Genomic DNA, 16,388 nt, shown 5'->3' on the forward strand with positions numbered 1-16,388 from the left:
GAATATTCATTGCCATACCATTGTTTCACCTTACTAACACAGTTAGACATTTTTTGTTTTGTTTTTGCAAGTTCATCCAAAGAAAAACGCATAATTTCCATGAACAAGAAAATGTGTTTCTTTTACTTAAGTCCTTCCTTCACAAAGAAGAACAAGCCCTTTTGATGTTGGGAAGGAGGGGAATGACTACTTTGATATTTGTCAATGTCATAAATATTCATCTATGGTGTAAAACCTGACATTTGAATACTGAATATTCATGGCAACCATATAAAGCATTTACCTTTTTGAAAGTGTATATATCCATATTCATTTTCTGGGGACTGTATCACTTTCATTTTGCTGAAATGTCCTGTGGATGCTAATTTTAGCTTATAAATATGTTACTAGTATAACTCACACTTAGCAGGAAGCATATATATTACTATCAAAGATGGTTACATATTTTTGTCTGCTTGCAACTTTTAAAGAAGTTTTTTTATTTTTTTATTTTTGAGTTGTTTTAAAGTTATTAGGTTTTGCCCTAATCTGGCCCGGTGGCCTCTTTCTTATCCGAAGGAGATGGAAACCGAGTAATGAGTTAAGTTGACAGTTAGTCTAACCCTTCACTTCCTGACTTTTTGCATTTGAAGGAAATACTCTTGCACCAAATAACAGCTTGATTATCAGCATGGGATATGATTTAGTTGAAATTGATGAATGTATGCAATGAAATTATCATCAAAACCTTTTTTTTTTAAATGGACTTTACAACTGACTGCCATTTCCTGGGTAGATAGAATTTCTACATGCTGGCCTCTTTATGATGCATGCTTATGTGTACTGTAGATCATTTCCCCTAGATCACAAACATTCCATTTAAGTAGTAGAATACTTTTAAGCATCTTTAGACAGTTTTTGAATATCTTTGACTGAAATTCATTATATTGTACTGTAGCTTTGTCAACGTTTTTTGAGGTGTTTTTCTTCAGAATTAGTAGATTTTGAAGGTGGTAGTGGCCCAAATTGCAGCTGTACTGCTAAGAAATATCACGTTTTGCAGGTTTAGTAGTCAGGAATATTTATGCTTCGAGGGGAAAGAGGTAAATGTTGTGGGTCGTAAAATGTCAAAAGTTGTCATTTTTATGGGTTTCTCGATCATGTGCTTTCACTGCCTAGTAAATTCCTAAAGTTCCTAAATCTAGAACACTTATTGATTCGCATTCTGCACAGTGCTAGTTAGTAATAACCTATAAATATCAAGGTGTTTCCGCATGATGCATGGACTCCAAATTCAGGCAGTTTACTGGTTAAATGCCGGTGGAATTTTGCTGTTTGCCAGTAGGATTAAATAGTAAATGGCAGCGGTCCTATTGCTCAGCAATGTTGCCAGTTTCTTATGAGGGGAATTGGACAGACCAGTTTTATTCTTTCACCTCCGGCTAATCCATGAGTTCAAAGAACGTGGCGAGATTTGATGAGAGGAATTGGACCGACCAGTTTTATTTTTCACGTTGGCTAATCCGTCAGTTTGAGGAACGCTGCGAGGTTTGGTCCAGTACTTCTTTAATCGTTTGAAAAATGAAATAAAACGAAAGTAATTATTTATGGAAGATTAAATCTTAATAGGGAAATAGATAGAGTTGGACCACTAAATAGATGAATATAATAATACTCAAAGTATGCCATTAACAACAAAGAAGTCATTTTCATTTTCAATTTTAATTCTCTAACAAACAGTAGCAGGAAGCCAGAACATTTTTGTTTAGTCTCGTATCGGCTTCCGTAACCACTCGTTTTGAATCCGGATAATGGCCTGTTTTTAAAAAAAAAAAATGCAGTCTGCATCAGTCACCTATTGTCTCTCAAAAGAGCGTAAGTGTTTGTGACGATTACGACGATAAAGGTAGAATTTGAGTGATACAATAACAATTCTCAGTGGTCTAATATTATGAAATAGGTTCTTGTTTTCAAAGCTTGATTGGATACTGTATAATAAGAGAAGTAAGAGTATAAAGTGGCAATTTCATTAGCGACCAAAAACAAGGCGGGGGGGGGGGCAAACAGCTGTGGCTTGGAAGGAATCTCTCTGCTATATATAGATGAACAAGGGACGAAATAGTTTTAGAGAATTGATTAGCAATAATTGCTCGACAATTCTTGGAAATAGCAATTAGCATTAGCAGGTACTGCATCTTTTGCTAATCAAAGGTAATATTGATTAGCAACTGGCAATTCTTGGGTAGCAAATTGCTATGCGAACCCAGTTATTTCGTCCATTGATGAAGATGTCTGGGAAAGAAATTACGTTCAAAAAAAAATTTTTAGTGAAAATTTTTAATGATGCTTCAAATTACCTCAAAGTTTTGTAAAGCATTTAAATGGAGTATCAGATTTTCCCCAAAGTTGACAGAATGGGAAGGGGCTCTGCAGTGTTTGCAAAAACCCTCTTAAAATTCATGTCTTTCCATAGTTTTGTTTGTGAATTTGCAGTCTGTTTCCAAATATTTAGAAGTAACAGATTGTGTATAGAACATGTCACCTCATCTTTAAGGCTCAGCCTACATGGTAGCACTGGATATTGTGAAAATCTAACTTTTAATGATATAAATGTTTCAAGTAGACCTGAAGTACAGAACGGATGATGGCTGTTTGTAAATGCTTCCTTTCGTTCTGCTAGAATTTCCTCTTGAAGTTCCACATTCTTCAAGAAAGTAGCAGATGTGTTTTCCAGTCCCCCCCCCCCCTGCTCAATAGTTAAACCCTTTGACAATGGCTTAGATTCTGTGGGGTATTAATCTTCTTAACAGTCACTCTCATGTTTTATTCTATTTTCTTTAGGGATTAATGTATTCGTAGAGATCATGACCTCCTTTCCACAAGACTTCCTTCAATCCGATAAACCGTGATAACACTTCATTACGGATGTTCTAAGAAAAATTGTTTTCCACTAATAATGATGAAGTCTCCGCTGTATTAAAATAGTATTGATCGTTCTGCTAGTACGGATCAGTGTGCATCATACTGAAAGAGGCAATCGCTTTCTGAGCAGTACAAGTGTTTATAATTTAGGAGGGTATATAATCAGTCAAACATGTGGGGTGAGGGAATGGGATGGGGTACAGTAGGTGCGCACATATGACCTTCCTTAGAAGTAGATAATTTATTCAAGTGTGTTGGAATTTAAAATCAAGGTTGTACTGACTTTTTCGAGAGTTCTATTCATGAAAGTTATATGAAGAAGAAATGGATGTCTCCTTGTGGCTGACTTTAGCTGCTCTGAAACCTGTGCAACACAGACGTACTTGGCCATACTTGTGTCGTTAGCCTTAATTTGCAAGAAGATCAATTGAGGTCCACAACATGTGGGAATATCAAAGCAAAAACAGGCTTTTGCTTAAGAAGATGTCACTTTTGCAACCATTTCTTGAATGACACTGTAATTCTTATTTTTTTATGTGTTTTTATTCAAGGAGACCCAATTAAACCCAGTTATGTATTATTGATCTATCTTCATATGTGATCAAGATGGTGAGGTATTAATGTGAGGTTTTTGAGTGGGTGGGTGGGTTTTTAGCGAGAGTTATGGGTAGGGAAAGGTGGGAAAGTCCTGGCAGGGGTGGGGAGGTTTTGAGTGAGTTCAGGGTTTTTCTTTTTTCCTCTTCTTTATTGTTCGTTTCTTGTTTAGAGACATATATTTATGTATATTTTAAAGGTTAAGCATTCGGAGTGCTCTACTCGTAGGTTTTTAGAGCACTTCCTTTCACAAGTTTTTGTATCTCTGTTACTATATGTCTTATTATCACCTGAATATTGTGATAAAACAAATAAATAAATAAATGAAAATGAAATGGCACTGTCACGAAGGATGTCCCCAAACGGCTAAGAGTAATCTTCTTCCATTCGGGGAGATTTCACAGATTTGATGTGTCATCCTCCTTCTCACACAGAAAGGTTGAAGACTCGGTCAAGACCTACTGCTGTAGTGTGACATCATCAAGCCCTATATATGTGCTTCAAGTTATTCTTACTTTTTGACTTTAATAATATTTATATTGCAATGTTTATTTTCTTTGACAATGATGGTTTCTTACAATATTTATTTAAACTATTTGAAGCTGTTTACAAGATCTAATGGTGGGTATTGCCTGCAATGTTAACAAACTACTGCCTTGAAAATATGAAAGGGAAAACAGAAGGAAGGGTTTTAAATCATATTGCCACTGTGGCAGATTTACATAATTACAGCGCCCAACACTGGATATTTAATCCTGGATGCCTCCAAAACGGAGCAAGATTTTCCTTAGCTGTTTGCGGGAGTTGTTCTTCATAATGATCTCTGCAACATAAGCCAGAGATAGTTAATGGGTTTATGTCCCTATGAAGGTGGATACTTGTCCCCCCTCCCCTCCCACCCTTCTCCAGTCTCCCCTGGTAGTGTCACTGTAATACATGTTAACTCTGACTATTTTCTGTATATTTATGGAGTAGACATACCATAGACATACATTGATCAATAAACACCTTCAGTGAGAAGTACATAGCATGGTCAAAGGATATCAAATACCAGTAACATTCATGTGGACAAATCTTTAGTTCTAAGCATGAATGCTGTCTGTGTTCATGGATTTACTGTAATCCCAAATTAAATCGGCCCCCAAATCCTATATAGAATTATATCAGTTACCACACTTTGCTCTGACTGGCATAAAAATATGACAAAATTAGCAGAAAAAGGGAATAAAAATCATTGTGAGAAAGGAAACATGCCTCTGTAAGTTGTTTTTTACCCTATGAAAGTTTCTCAGTGATATTTTGCAATGGGACATTAGAGAACTGTTTTGCCCTGAGGAAATCATGGAAATGATTCAGCTAAAAGAATTGCCGTAAACACAAGGAAGTAGAAACACACCTTCATACAGTACAGACATATTATGTATACAGTACTGTACTGTGTACAACTCTGATGTACTGTACTACGACTGCAGTGTCTAGCCTTACAGTATGTATGCATGTACTGGAGTGTATCATTAGTTGACGGTGTAGCAGCTTAACCTACTATAGGCTATGCACATGTGATTTCCTGCCTCCTTTAGGTGTGTTCAAGTTTTCCATGAAGACTTACTAGATCCATGTTTGAAGTATTATAAAGCTGTCATCCGTAAATCACACTTTAATCCACCTAGTCGTTACCATATGGCTAATTACATTAATAGCTCATCTAGGCGAGGCTCTTGAGTTACAGGGAGTCATTCTGACTGGGGCTATCAGTGCAGTATTAACATGTGGCAGGGCTATTATGTAACAATTGAAAAATTAGAGAGGGGGACAGCAAAATATTCCAACCTTCTATTCCTCTCCCCACCCCCCTTCTACACACCCCACCCCCCTTCTACACACACCCTTTTGCACATAAATATTTTTCCAGAAAAAAATTGCACCCTTGTTGGTAAATGAAGTGTGACAATCCAGAATCAATTAAATCTTTAGTTTTACCAACCAACAAATGGCATTTTGAACTTAGCTTTAAGTTATTAACTGTAAGTCAACACACAGTGACCTAACTGAAATATCATAAACATAACTCTACTAGGTACAGTCATATTATCTTGATAAAAACTACCTAACTAGTTTTTGCAGTCCTGTATAATCATCTCTCCCATTAATTACCCAGGGAATTCTAAAGAATGGAAGATCAACAACATGCCAAACAGATGCACATTCTTTCAAAATTTCCAGTGATTGAGGGCTTCCAATTAGTGTGCATATCTGCGTACAGTATTCAACACTTTGAAATGATTAGCTACTCTGGTGACATTAGACAGTTGTAGTGAAATGCCAAAAACCATTCATGTGTTCTGTATGTACATTTAACTTCAATAATGCCATAGTGTACATACTATATGTTGTCATATGCATCAGTCTGTCTCCTAGGGTAGAGCAGGGCAAAGTTGACTTTAAGGGTAAGGGGAGGTTGTCAGGAGGATGGGGAAGGGTGAGGGGAGGTTATCAGGGAGGAGTAGGTTGTCAGGGAGGGTTAGGTTGACAGGAAGGGTGAGGGGAGGTTGTCAGGAAGGGTGAGGGGAGGTTGTCAGGGAGTAGAGGGTTGACAGGAGGATGAGGGGTAGGTTGTCAGGAAGGGTGAGGGAGGTTGCAAGGGAGGGGTAGGTTGACAGGAAGGCTGAGGGCAGGTTGTCAGCGAGGGGTAGTCAGAGGTTTTCAGGGTGGGGTAGGTTGACAGGAAGGGGGGAAGGTTGAGGTAGAAGGGAAGAAACTAAGCAAGTTCCACCTGGAGGAACTAGGGATAAAGGGAATACTTTAGAAGCAGTAAGAAATAATAACATAGTTTGAGACGATTAATAAAATTGGGTCTTATCTCACATCTGCTCAAAATGCAATAGTTAATCCGTTTTATTTTATTTATTTTATTTTTTTAAATTATAAGTCCTTTGGATACTATATATATGCAAAGTCAAATATCTCTTTGATTATTTTCAAGGATATTTCAATAAACGCCAGACCTAGATTGGAGGCCTTGAATTTCAATACTCCCCTTGAGAGAAACAATAAATTAATTTTTAAAAAGCCCTTCAGGAGTGACTTCTCCTTCCTCCAGTTGGGAGTTTCTATGCCCATCTCCATCCTGTCACACTGAGCTATCATTCAGTGAGATAGAAGTCCCCTGCACTGCCATCAACACATCACATTCTTCACATTCTCACTAATTGTTTGAATATCTCTGCAAAATATTTTTGAAGAGATGAGATAATTGGTTGGATGGGATGGGATGCCTTCACACTACAGTTTCAACCTGGCAGATGAAGTAGGTACTGTACTGCAAGACCAATAATTCATATCATCTCTGAATAAACTGTTTTGGTTCACTGTTGACAGTCTGTTGTATCAATGATTTGTGTTTATCCTTACTGTTTTAACCTAGTACAGTAGTAGACTGTATACAAAATGAATGAAGCACTGTCTGTGTGGGGTGTACGTGTTGTGTGTATGTGCAGCAATGCAACATTTTCATTAGCAGTTCTGGGTAAGTCTTGGAATATTTGCTTTTAGGAGACCACAGGGGTGTGTGTAACTGACAGTGAATATCAAAACTTTAAAAATGCAAAAAAGTTGCTAGATCTTTCCCAAACCGTACAGTTGGAAGTTTTACCTAGCGTATATAATAATAATAATAAGCATGTTTGGATATGTACTGTACAGTAGCACTTCCCTGTTATTTTGTGCAGACTGCAACTTAACTGTGTTATGTTTTTGCAAAATACGGAAGAACTGATGCAAAGGGAAGTGCTCAGTTTCTTTGGAACAGGTTGTGACTTGTGAGAGAGTGAAACTAATTCTGTATTTTGGTTTCATTTTCACTTTTGTGCCAGGAGGTGTGAGGAAGGGAAGTCTCAGTGTATAAACTCATCAATACATATAGTTCTTTTTCAAGAGTGTCAATCTTATTATTGTACTATACTTGTTGGCTCATGAGAACCCTTGTCTCCCATCCCTTCCCCAGTCTTCACCTCCTCCCTTCCCCCTCCTCCAACGGTTGACTTCAGTTTTATCAATGAAAATTGAGAATCTTAAACATTAATCAGCTCATTTACCAAAACACTGCACTGTTGTTTGATCTCTGAGGTCCATGCCCTTAGAGGGAACTTTCTTGCTTTTGCCTTTAAACTGAGTGTTGCTCAGATCGCACCAGGTGGCCTAAGTAAAAGTTAAAATGAAGATGAAGAGAGGGTGAGAGGTGGTAGGAGATGGTGATAAAGGGTAAGAGAGGGTACAAGGGCGGGTCCAGCAATTGCCATAAGGGGGGGGCTGGGGGGTAGCGAAGTGCAAGTACCATCGCGTGGGGTTCAGGAGCCTTAGAAGTCAAAGTAAAGTAAAGATGAAGAGTATATGAACTCAGTTGAAGGTTAAGTGCTGAAGGGATGCCATGGATGGGGGTGAGAGAGGTAAAAGAGAAGGTCACTACCCAGTACTTATTCAGTGGCGGAGCTAGGGGTATTGGTCAGGGGGGGCGAGAATGGTCTGGGGCGCTTTCGACACTATCTAAGCGGAGCGCCACCAATTACACCCACAACAAAAAAAATTACACCAACAAAATGTGACAAATGTCAATAGGTATTTGAGAGCGCAATATAAAAGTCAATAATCGCGAATAAGTTAAAAGTGGTAAAAAGCTGAAAAGGGGGCCAGCAGTCCATTTGAGTCCATCAGGGGGGCATCCGCCCCCTCTGACTGTATGGATGCTCCGCCACTGTACTTATTCTTTCTCCATTACCCCTATTTGGCCATTCGGAAATGAATGGTATGATAAAAGTGGAAAGTTGATGAATTGCCTTAGATTCCTAAAAAGACCAGTCATCACCCCGGGGCATTTTCTCCAAGAGTTTCTTTACTAGCAAGTGACCATGTCTCTCTCTTTGTGGGCACACTCTGAATACTGTATGTAGTTCCTGCCAGAGTTTGAAATTAATTTGACATGTCCGGCCATGAACCCTTGGTTCAAGGCAGAAATGGCTGGTTGGTTGACTTTTGCTTTTTCTTTTGTTCTTTGAATAAAGATAGAATTTCATGACAATCATCTTCTGAGAGGCTACACAGTCTTCACCCCTGGGCATATTGTTGTCACAGTCTTTCTCTACCAGCAAGTGACCATACCACTCTCTGCTGTGGGCACACTCTGAATATATAGTTCCTCGAGAAGCCAGCCGATCTGGGTTCTCATGTTTCTCAGTTTTATCAAGCACTCCTGTGGTGGTTTTAGAAGCTTTATATGTATAGCAATACATACAGTGTGTCGAAATTTACGAATGTTCATTAAATTGCTATGCTATCATGTACATAGATAGATGGATATATATATATATATATACAGACTAACTTAATTATGAAAGTTCTCCTTGCTTAATATGTACATTGTCTGGAGCCGTAGTCTTGATAGCAAGGTCCTACAGTACAAAGGAATATTGATACACAGTGAATTGCAAGGTTTAGTTGGCAACACAAATGAAAATATATGATTATTTGCACACACATTGCTGCTACATACATATCTTTTTCTGTGCATTGTTCGTTAATTATGATTAATAGGGCTTTTGCTAATTAATAGCTCATATATTCATATAAGTACTGTTTAACCATTTCAATAAAAAATGGTAGAATAATCATATCTTACCTTTAATGGGGCTTTCATGGTGTCCGTACAGTATGTGTCTGTTGGTCATTGACATTGCCATGCAGGGTTAAACATGCTACGGTTTCATGTGTACAGTACATGTATATAAGCTTGCACGGTTTTGTGAAAACTTACAACCGGTTTTTCTCCAGCAAAAAACCGAATCTGGCTCAAAAACCGGTTTTTTCCCCCTCCCGAATTGCATTGAAAACATCCACATCTCGATCGCTGAGATGCGTATTTTTGAAGCTTTACCAACAGCGGGTTCAAGTCTGTACGTTCGCAGTAAATTGTTAAAAATAAGAAGAATAAATTCAAGAAATGTTACTGCCTTCTGACTCTCATTTTATAACCCACGTTAACTAAACTGAAGTAAATATGTCGAAAAGAAATGTGTTAGTAAATTTTTTTCTTAAAGTTTTAACATCACGTACACGTATCGTTTGTCTTGTGTTTACTGTACTTCACGAAGTTCAAATTCGTGTTTAGAAAAAAAATATCACGTTCATGTTAAATGTTATAATATATGTTATATTTTCGGAGATGAGGGCCGAGCGTAAACCCCATTATGACCAATTGGAGATCGTAAAAAAAATGCCTTACAATATGATTGGTCCAATGAAGGTACCAAATTGCACGAGGCTCTAGCCATGTTCGCGGGTGGTATCTTGGCGGTAAAATAAATTTCTCTTCAAGGAGTGAAGAGAATTTACCGTCTACACTTTCAAGTACAAGTTGAAAAATATCCCTGGCAAAAGCGGGGATTAGGTCGGCAAAGAATATAAATTGTTAACGTTTAAGTTGGAAACGTGTTCTTCAACGCAAACGAAAAACCAACTGAGAGACGCCTTGTCTGATAACTGATAAGAAGAAATGTTTAAAGGAAACTTACAAAGAAAATAAAATCTATTAGCGTACAAAGGAGAATTGTCCCAGCAGCAACATCTGTAATTTCCAGCCATGTTTGCAACATTTTTACTCCTTTAATATTCCTTGACTCAAGCCTGACGCCAGGTGTCTCTTGTGAATAATGGACTGTGATTGTTCTAATGTTACTTGTTGCATCTTAGTTGTTAAACTCAGAGCCCCCCCCCCCCCCCGGTGATTGTTCTAAAGTTACTTGTTGCATCTTAGTTGTTAAACTCAGAGCCCCCCCGTGATTGTTCATTGTTCTAATGTTACTTGTTGCATCTTAGTTGTTAAACTCCTAGAGTCCCCCCCCCTCCTGCGACTGTACATGTCGTATGGTATTGTGGATTGCGCAATGTACCTTTCAAGTTTTAACGTTCATTTTTTGAACACGAACTGTGATCAATGTGTTTGAAAAGATTTTCTCCATATCCTCTACTATTAAATTGAAGTTGAATAATAAGAGGACAAAGAGGACAATTTATTTTGAACTGCATCTCGTCATTTGAGTGTGTACTTCTCACAACTACTAACGTTGGCCACCAAGGTCAGTTCAATACTACAAGGTACCTAACTGATGCACGCATGTAAGGGCTGCATAGCCTAATGTTAGGCCTAGCTATCCACCCTCAAGCACTGGTTATGGCGTGTGCCGATCGTAGCTGACAATGTCGTCTTTCAGAAAAGCTTTCTCTTGTTGCAATTTACTTTCATATTGCAAAAAGAACAGTAAATAGGAGAAACCAAAGTCAACAAACTTTGTTTTTTCCAGTATTAGCAGTTCACATTTCGGTTTTTCCGTTTTTTTCGGTTTTTCGGTTTTCTTAAAATAAAAAATAGTACCGAAATTTGGTTGGAAAAAACCGGTTTCGGTACTAAAACCGGTTTACCGTGCAAGCCTACATGTATATAACTTGATGCCTGAATATAATTTATAGAAATATTCATGAGGGAATGAAAGATGAATGAAAATGCCACTATAAAGGTTTTATTCTATGATAAGTATATCAAATTATGTTCCTTCTCATGGTGTTTTATCATGATCATAGAGGTGGCACACAATTGGCCCTAACCCACCACACCCCCTTCTGCTACTTCCCATCCCCCTCCCTACCCAAGCATTACTTGGAAATGGGCAAGTAGGGTAACATTTGGCCATAAAGCTTCCTATGTACAGGAAATGGATCTGAGACTCATGTTAACTGTCTAATTATGAAATAATTAGATGTAGTTTGTTTTCACTACCCAGTGTTATCAGTTAGTCACTGTTCTAAACAGGAAGTGTTCTGATATAAACAAAGATCAGTGTAGGCTGAAACAAGACTGCAGTTAAAGCGACAGTTGGCAAACCAAAGAGGTGGGAACCGTGGAATGCAACCCCCAAAAAAAAGTGGGTCAAGAAATTTTACCAGACTTCAGAAGAGTAAAATCAAATTGGAGGGGGGGGGGGTGTTGCTGACGGAAATTGATTAAGTTATTTTTGTTACCATCAGGTTCATAGTTCAAGCTCGCTTTCATGCATTCTAAACATTGATTCTGAGGGGTGGGTGGGAGAGTCTTGTGGGTATGGCTCTGCAGTCCTCAGGGAAGGTCGTGGGTCTCAAACTTTAGAAATGCTTGCCTTTTAATCATCTTTTTGAGTCTATTGACTTGTATTGTACATTCATACAGGGTCAAGAATGAAACATCAAAGACAATATTTCATGAGAAGTGGCGGTAAGAACTTTCAATAGTCAATAGTCGGACAAGTGTACACATATTGCTTAAAATTATACATGAAAAGTCATCATCTGATCATCCTCTGAATTACAAAATATACTGTTAGTCTTTTTTTGAACTGTAAGTTCACCGATTGTAATGGAATATTAGTATTGACTAGTGAAGTATCACTGGAGAAAAGGACCAAAATATAAAGTCAAAAGCTCCCCCCCCCCCCTAAAAAAGAAAAATTCAGTTTGAAGTTAGCAATGAGCAGAGCACACAGACTCCTTTAAATTAATTGTTTAGATTTCAATCAATTTTGAGCCTTTAAGATACAGTAACTGAGTTTATTGGTTTCCTGTTTAAAGAATCAGCTGATAAACTCCTGTATCTTGTTTCTAAACAGTTTCCTTTCCACAAGAGGGTCATTGCTGAACAATAAAAGAGAATGCGATGTAATATAAATATAGAAGTCAAAACACATACTGTACAACTTTTGTACATTAATTCCACCTTTAAATATTACATTTATGTGAGGTACACCTCTAAGAATGCTTTATGGGATGTGTGATTACCTTCTTAGCTTCAAAACTGTTCTAAAGAGTAGTAAAGTTATTAGGCCAACCTGTTAATAAAGTACATTTATGTGCTGAGTTCTAAACAAAAAAAATTGAATATGATTCTAAAATATCATGACAAGTGCCATTCGTTAGCTTTATTAGTTAATGGTTTACTTCAATAAGTGACAAGGGTGAAAGACCAATACTTTGAAAATATCTGAACATTGTTCTTTGAACAAGATCCACTAAAAAATGACATGAACTGGAAACGTGCTTGTGGGAAGGCGGTGTTATTGATGGCATAAAGTTAGCATAAATTTAGTGGAAAAATCAAAGAGAATTTCTGTAGATTAACTGTAATCTTATCTTGAGTAATGCTTGCTTCTGTAGCAATGCCCATGAATAGGAGGGCATCAAAAACACAAAGTTAAATCATTGTTGAATAGCATTATAAATGGGGTAAGTTAGACAGGAGTTGAATGTTTCAGCAAAGATTTGTGTCAATTAGAACAAGGAGTTGGTTGCATGGAATATTATGTCTTTCCCCAACCACCAACCCCTCCCCTCCCACCACCCCCCATTCCCCTTCTTGGTGGCATCTTACTCAATGGGTAACCTGGATTTGTAACAGAGCTAGACTGCTAAATAGTTGAAACAGTTTTTTCTTTTTGGTTCAATGGAGTTTTTCTTTGTTTGATGTCTGCGCAGCGTATTGCACCAAGTCTGTTAAATATATAGAAAAATTCATGTACAGAAATTTGTAACCTAAATGGTGTCGTTTTGAAAGAATTGCTCTGGATCCCAGAAATATCATCTCAAGTCAGATAAATAGAAGATCTAACTGTAATATGTATGTATTGTGTTCGCTTCATATTAATTAATTCCTAATTACTCCCTCCCCGCCCCACCCCCCTCTCCCCCGTGCTAGCAGTGTTCTTCTCACTGTACTGACTTAAGGGTTAAATATGTGGCAAGGAAAAACCCAAACCAATTTATCAGTTGAAATTCAAAACCATGTAATATTAATAATATCTTCCAACCTATCCAAATGCAACAGCTGTAACAGCAGCATTTCAAATTTATAGCTGCAAGCTATATTGCTAGCTTTTATAGATTTCTGTCTGGAATGTAACATCAGAACTTGACGGTAACTCATACAGTAAGTCCATTCAGCGTGCTGCTGTATTTTTATGTTAAATTATAGTCAAAATAACATTTTCTAGGACTGGTATCAAAAAGGAAGCCATCTAGGCGGAAACTTAGAGAAAAGCATAAAAAGACATACGTAATGGTTTCGGAACAATCTGTTCCAAATGATTTATCTTTATTAAAACCTACGTGTGGGCCTGACGTTTCGATCCTAGCTCAATCTTCTTCAGAGGCTGGATGGAGAAGATCCTGGTAGGATCGAAACGTCAGGCCCACTTACTGTTACACATTCTCTTACACAGGCTCTTTTTTGGATAAGCAGTTTGCATTGTTTTTGTTCCTTCGTTTTTTCTTTTCTTCTTTTTTTTTTCTTCTTTTTTTTTTTCCTTTCTCTGTTCTACTTATATGAAAGTTGTATACTGTGTACATACACAGATATTTCTTACTGTACTTTACAAGTTCACAGAAGCTGTCATACTAGGCTAACAGTATTGGGCAAGTCATGTTTATTCGTTGTCTGGCTACTGTACATATAGCGGATATACAATCTTTGTAATGTATGGTCAAATTGTCGTTTATTGAACACCTTCGTTTTATTCTTCAGAGGTCAGAGGTCATCATTACTTGACCCTGAATATGCTAGAAAGTCAAGTATTAAACGGTCACTCAATTTCCGACAACTTCTGCCCTCCATTCTTTGATCCTGCGACATTTAGAAAGTGATATATCATAGTTCATAGAAAAATATTAATTGATTGACAGTCTTGACTTTCTATAGATTTTCAAAATATTCACCTTTAGAATATATGCTAAATCTCTGGATTGCTCCTTTAAGGCTAAATTGATGATGACATCACATCCCTCAGCACTGGCCTTAAATGTTAATGTTAATCCACCGTTACCTATTAAATTCTAATAACTCAACCGAAACATATTTGTCTTTATTTTCATAGGAACAACAGAGCAAACCCTGAGTCAAGTTCAATGCCATTTGGTCTTGACAAATAATTCGACAATGGATTGTAAACATGTTAGATTCAAGTAGTCCAGCTGCCCTTATTGATGAACTTTGGATGTTGAAAGGGTCATTTTACAAAAATTATTATAGAAGTGTTGTAGCATGCAACCTGGACTTCAACAGCTGTGTTCTTTCAACATAAGAAAATTCCTTTGTGCTTTAAATACTGTGTATGTAGTCTGATTCAAAACACTTGTCAATTGTCTTTTCATTATTTTGAAGATCAAAATAGTTTAGGATAAACATTTTTTACAAACTTTTCACACTTTTGTAAGTTCCAGCTTATTAAAGCTAACTTAATCACTGATGGCCTTTAAGGTATCAATTGTTTGGAAAATATCTGTGAGTCAAATGCAATCATACTTTACAAATAAATTGATAACTACTGTGATTACAGATAATCTTTTCTTAAGATCAAAAGACACATATCATTCGACAATGTGTAGACGGAGGCAAAGTGCATTGGCAGGCTTTGTATGATCAAACTAACAGTGTGTTATTATCAATGATCACATCTGTACATTACATGGAGACTCGAAATATTACCAGTACATGCATTGGCACGCTTTGTACGATCAAACTAACAGTGTGTTATTATCAATGATCACATCTGTACAGTATGTACATTACATGGAGACTCGAAATATTACCAGTACATGCATTGGCACGCTTTGTACGATCAAACTAACAGTGTGTTATTATCAATGATCACATCTGTACAGTATGTACATTACATGGAGACTCGAAATATTACCAGTACATGCATTGGCATGCTTTGTATGATCAAACTATCAGTAACAGTGTGTTATTATCAATGATCACATCTGTACATTACATGGAGGCTTGTGTTATTACCAGTTCAACAGCATGTTTTCGAGTACAAGGATAGAATCTCCTTTGGCATGATGACAAGATTCTGAAAACAAGTGCATGGCTATACCTGAGCTACTATCTAGTTTACCAGATTCCCAATAAGTACCACATTAGCACTGGCCAGTCAATGAGGGCTAGTACACAGTGGTGGAGCTAGGGGTATTGGTCAGGGGGGGGCAAGAATGGTCTGTAGGGGCGCTTTCGACACTATCTAAGTGGAGCGCCACCACAGGTTGGCGCGGAGCGTACAGAAAATTTTTGAGTAAAGATACTCCCTAGATCGCAGGAAATGACCCTTTCCGGGCCTTGCTAATTTGCAGATAAACGAAGAATAAATAGGTGTCGTCGCCATTTTGTCAAAAAATTACACCAACAAAATGTGACAAATGTCAATAGGTAGATGAGAGCGCAATAAAAAGTCAATAATCGCGAATAAGTTAAAAGTAGTAAAAAGCTGAAAGGGCGCCAGCAGTCCATTTGAGTCCGTAAGGGGGGCATCCGCCCCCCCCCCTGACTGTATGGACGCTCTGCCACTGCTAGTACAGGCAACTATGCTAGAAGAGGAGTACAAACTATAGTACTACTCAGTGCTACAAGTCCCAGAGTATGTATATCTGTCTACAAAGTGTGTCTGTATGTGACATGTTGGTGTCTAATTCCCAAAAATCCCATCTGTGTCTAACAACACTTTGTGAAAAGTAGAGGCAGAAAGCTTGATAAAGAATTTGGCAATGTTGCCACAGGTGCTAGTGGAGAGGAACAATAGGCTAGAGCAGAGCTGTAGGATTTGATAGTGTTACCTCAGCTCAGGAATACAAAGCAACCAAACAAATCAATGGTCACCAGTATGATCCGGTATTGTCTCCAATTGTTTAGAGCCTTTGCAGAAAAAGTGCTTAAACTTTAAAATGTATCTATCTGAACATGAATGTCTGCCTCAAAAACCATTCCCAAATGTTTAACATGTTTTTCCGTGGAATATCAACTAAATGTCTCCGTGGATGTCAAAATG

The 16,388-nt window shown here is 37.7% G+C and overlaps 1 protein-coding gene across 4 annotated transcripts in view; it reads left to right on the forward strand.

Moving 5' to 3' along the window:
- The window catches only part of LOC139974636 (E3 ubiquitin-protein ligase RNF13-like), a 69,484-nt gene that overhangs the window by 46,167 nt on the left and 6,929 nt on the right, over positions 1-16,388 (forward strand). The window lies entirely within an intron of this gene.

This window comes from Apostichopus japonicus, chromosome 10 (assembly GCF_037975245.1).
Source record: "Apostichopus japonicus isolate 1M-3 chromosome 10, ASM3797524v1, whole genome shotgun sequence".
Classification (NCBI taxonomy): Eukaryota; Metazoa; Echinodermata; class Holothuroidea; order Aspidochirotida; family Stichopodidae; genus Apostichopus; species Apostichopus japonicus.